Below are 5,346 nucleotides of genomic sequence, written 5' to 3' on the forward strand. Positions count from 1 at the left end.
ATATTTGGGGGACAGAGCCCAGAGAGAGCTGGGGGGGGGTGGGGGGGCAAGGCCGGAGAGGAGTTGGTAGAAGAAGGAAAGACCACCATCTTGGTTCCTGCAGGAATATTTGGGGGACAGAACACAGACAGAACTGGGGGAGCAAGGAGTTGGTAGAAGACAGAAACACCACCAACCTGCCTGCGGTGAGAGAGAGAAAAGCCCTCAGAATCAGCTTCATCACGGGAGATTCCAATGATTCTGAACGCTTTGGTTTCAACTGCATGAAGCCAAGCTAGGTGTGAGGCAGGAGCACCAGCCCAGAGGGGAGAGTAGTATTCCATTGAGCTGCGGATGAAAGCCTTGTATGTGGTGAGGAGCTCAGGTATGCCAAGAAAGGACTTCGCACGACGGAGGATGCCCAGTCGGCGAATGGCTTTGGAGGCCAGCTTGGAAATGTGGTTTTCCCAGGAAAGATCATGGCAGATAGTGAGACCCAAAAGCTTGAGTGACAGAACTTCTTCAAGAGGATTGTTCAGAAAGTAGATGGGAGGGTTGTCCAGACAGTGTTTTCAGAGAGACATAGTAAGTGTGAGATTTGTCAGGATTGAAAGACATGTTCCACTTGTTTGACCAGTTTGTGATTTTGTCCAGGTCTGCAGAGAGTGAGGAGGCTGCAGACTGCCGATATGAGGGTTGAGATATGGAGCGGCAGAGAGTGGAGTCATCAGCAAAGATATAGAGAGGATTTTCCAGAGAGTCAGAGAGATCATTAATGAGACCAGAAAAAGCACAGGGCCCAGAACACTGCCTTGAGGAACTCCAGCCTGAACAGGAAGGGGAGAAGAGAGAATTCCATTCAGGGCCACACATTGACTGCGACCAATGAGGGAGTCTGCAAGCCATACGTGGAGGTTTCCATGCATACCATACGAGGAGAGTTTGGTGAGCAGGGCGGGGTGCTAGACTGTATTGAAGGCACGTGATACTCAAGAGAGACAGCTCTGATTTCCTGTTTGGCATTGAGGACCTCCATCCATTGTTGAGACAGCAGAAGCAGCATGTCCAGAGTAGAGTGACCTGGTCTGAATCCAAATTGATGATCAGAGATCAAGCCATTGGAGAAGAGGAAGGATTTGATATCCGAAGCATTGATGGATTCCATGACTTTGCTGATAATTGGGAGAAGGCTGATTGGTCTGTAGTTGCTAGGATCTGTTTTTGCACCTTTTTTGTGCAAAGCAGTGATGTTGGCTGATTTCCAAGCAGATGGCAGATGACCTTGAGCAAAAGAGAGGGTGAAGAGGGTGCAGCTGAACAGGATTTTATGACCCGTGGGCTGATGCAGTCTGGTGCAGTTGCAGAATAAGACGCGAGGTTTGACAGAAACTTCTCCACATTGTCAGGAGAGAAGGACACACATTCCAGGATCAGTTGGGTTCGACTGGGTATGTTGGGTACAGACAGATGGGTTTGGGACACAAGATTTTGAGGCAAACACAGAGTTGAGGCATTCAGCTTTATCACATGTGGTGTCAGCTGTGTAGCCATTTGAGGTAAGGGAGGGGATGGAGGGGGAACAAACACCAGAAACAGATTTGACCCGACGGGTTTGAGAGAGTTCTGGAGGAGGAAGACAGGTTTGAGATTTCAGTCTTGAGAGTAGAGATAGTAGTAGTACATGGTGTTATGTAGAATTATTATATGTAAGTGCAAAATTTGCTACACTAGTGGAACCAATGTTTTTTTGCATCTATATACCCTTGGCAACAAGACCTGAGTTGGTTCCATTTTTTCCAATGGCGTCTTCGGCGGCCATTTTGAATTTCAAAATGGCCGCCGTTTTTTGCAATTTTGTATGTATTCTAATTTCTACAGCCTTAAACTACACATCGATAACTATAATTACAATAATGAAAGAAATATGAACATTTGCTCTATTCTTTTTTATCTTACAGGTATTCATAGACAAGTTGGATTTCAGCTTCACCGCCGCATAATGTCATCGTTTAAAGAGCCGCCTTCTAAGAAGCAATGCACAAGTTACGAACTTTGTGTTTTCTGCCAAGAGAGAACTCCTGAACCTTTGGTTGACGTTGCTCATGCCAATTTCAAATGTGCTTCATATGAAACATTTCTTAGCAGCTTACACAAAAGAGTGCAACTTGGCAACTTAAGCTTTGCGTCAGCTAGTAAGAGACTGTGATGTTTCTTCAGTAGTACTTAAAGAAAAAAAGGCTACATGGCACAAGCAATGTTACAAGGCAGTGACAAATCGTGCTCATATCAAACGTGATGAAGTGAACTTTAGTAAATCTTGTGAATCAAAGAATATTTCAAATCTGACGAACCGCAAGAGGGGACGACCGTCGAATCCTCAAAACCGAGCAGCACCGTCAACTTCAGCAACAACTGTGTCAACAGTTACAAGATCTCAAAGCAAAAGTGACTCATTCTTCAGAGATAAATGTTTCTTTTGCCAGAAAGATACTAATGAGGTTCTCCATCCTTGTACTAGTTATAGTAGAGGCTCGCATTTCACAGATATTGTCAATAAGAGTGGAAACAAGACTTGGCAGGTAAACCTAGGTGATGTGATAATTTCTGGTGATTTACTTGCTAGAGATATTGTGTACCATCACCTGTACAAGGAATGACAAAAATGCCAGAAAAAATGGTTAATCAAAGTGTTTTATGTGAAAAGATACATACAAAATTGCAAAAAATGACGGCCATTTTGACTTTCAAAAAATTGACTTTCAAAGACGCCATTGAAAAAAATGGAACCAACTCAGGTCTTATTGCCTAGGGTATAAGGATTCCAAAAAACATTGGTTGCACTAGTGTAGAAAATTTTTCACTACAATGACACAACACCATGTACTACAGTGTTTCCTGGCCCTCCTGAGGGTAGACACACACTTGTTCTGAGCTTTGTGAAAGGAACTTTTGTGGTGGTGTTACATATTTATGTGAATGTATGTGAATTACCATTCAGGTCTTTGCTTATCCGTGTGTATTATATTAAGGGTTGTTGTGGTTGGAGGGTCAGGAGCCCTTCTGAAATAGTGGCCGGAAACGGAAGTGACCGGAAAACGGGAGAGAAAAAGACACGAGGAAAAAGGACGGGTATTCTTCTCTTCTTCCTCGCCCCGCTCCGACGAAAGGGGGGGATTGATTGAGCCGTGTGGAAAAGCGGCGTTCCCGAGCCTGTCTGGCGAGAGGAGTTACCGGGACGGATACCTGCCCGGTGGACGTCAAACTGTCGGGTGGCCGTGCACCGACCCAGCGTTTGGCGCCGTTCGCGACACCGTCAAAACAGACGCGTACGGGTCGCCCGTTGGGGCCTAACACGCCTTGCAAGCGGCGTGGGGTTTGGCTTGCTTTCCCGTACCCGCTTCGCGTGGCCACGAGGGGCTGCAGCCGGGGTGCCTGGTAGCGGTACGATACCTGCCCGGTGGAAACACGTCCACCCGGGGTTCGTTCAACCGCCCGAGTGCGGCTACGCCGACCATCATCTTGGTCAGGAGGGGCCCAGAGACATTGTGCGGGACCGAGACCAATAGGGGGTTGTGAGTACTCACCGGGACACACATATATAAGATGGCCATCTTAATCATAGGGAATTGATTGTGGATTGAGAATTGTTGATGGTTGTGTATTGTTGATTGCTCGGGGAAAATCTCCGTGGTTGTGTCATTGAAATTGTATGGTATCATTACCGTTGGAAATATATCCTTGAACATCAGTTGTCTCTTGGGTGAAATTCATATGGATTGCGTGGCGAAAGCGCATATATAATACAGCTTTCTGGCGAAGTTCCTCTCACGGTCCGGGGGTCACCGAGACCAGGTATTCACCGAGGGGACCACGTAACAGAATTGGGGGCTCGTCCAAATTACGATTTGCGGTTTCGCAATTGGGTCTACGTCCGGGATCTAAAATTGTATAACATAATAAAATAATAATATTTTATTAATTAAAATTTATTAATTAATTATTAATTGGTAAAAAAATTTGAGAAATTGGGGTAAAGTCTTGGGTGAAGGTTAACAGGTGTTAACGATAGACACCATGGCGTTTGTGGCACAGAACTTTGGGGTAACCCCGAGTGAGGCACAGTTCCGAGCGTTGCTAAAGTCGGACCTCTTGAAATTGGCCAAACATTTTAACTTGGAGGTCCGAACTAATTTGAGGAAGGCAGAGTTGCAGGCCACGGTGATACAATCTATGGTGGGATTAGGAACATGGGACGAGTTAGCCTGGGAGTGGCTACCCGAAGAACCAGAAGACGTTGAGCTCCGGAAACTGGAGTTGCAATTACGGAGCCAGGAACGGATCAAAGAAGAAGAAAGGAAAGCAGAAGAGAGGAGAGAAGAGAAACAAGCAGAGGAAAGGAGAGTGGAACGAGAACTCCAGGAAAGGTTAAAAGAAGAAGAAAGGAAAGCAGAAAAGGAAAGAGCAGAAGAAGAAAGGAGAGGGGAACGAGAACTCCAGGAAAGGTTAGAAAGGATGAAAACAAGGGAACTCGAAGCAGAGGAGAGAAAAGCGGAAAGGGAATTAAAGGAACGTGACATGGAGCTTCAGCAAGAAATTAAATTCAAGGAGCTGGAGTTAATGAGAGAACGGGGAGAGGCACCACCCTTGCTGACGGGGTCGACACCTTACCAGAAAACCTGGGATGTGGGCAGACATGTGAGGCTGGTTCCACCGTTCAGTGAAAAGGAAGTCGCGAGATTTTTTCCACACTTTGAGAAAGTGGCTCGACAATTAAACTGGCCGGAGGAGGCCTGGACCATACTCGTGCAAAGTGTGCTGGTGGGGAACAGCAGGTGCGGAGAACGACAATACATGGCGGCGACCTCGAGATGATTATGGGGACAACTATGATACCCCAACTGTTAGAAATCAGAGGGCTACGGACCCAAGACAAACTTATTTTTCGGGGGGCTCAAGGCCGACCCCGAGGTTCTCCCCCGGGCCTACTTGTGCTTTTTGCCATAAAACTGGACACTTGATGTCCCAATGTTACCTCCGGAAAAGGGAAGACCCAGAGCGGAGTCCGACTATTACGACTCCAAATGCAATGGCCATTGTGAGAAATCGCCATCAAAAGGGTTACCAACCATTTATTTCAGAGGGGTTTGTGTCACGGGATGGAGCCTCGACTAACCGGAAACCGGTTAGGATATTGAGGGACACAGGGGCACATCAATCTTTAATGCTTGAAGGCATTTTGCCATGGTCCGAGGAGACGGCAACGGGGGATAGTGTTCGTTTACAGGGGATCGGGGGCGGTGTTAGTGCTCCCCTTCATGTCATCCATTTGGAGTCCGATTTGGTGTCAGGACCGGTCACCGTCGGTTT

The sequence above is a fragment of the Myxine glutinosa genome, chromosome 12 (genome assembly GCF_964187855.1).
Source record: "Myxine glutinosa chromosome 12, kmMyxGlut1.1, whole genome shotgun sequence".
Classification (NCBI taxonomy): Eukaryota; Metazoa; Chordata; class Myxini; order Myxiniformes; family Myxinidae; genus Myxine; species Myxine glutinosa.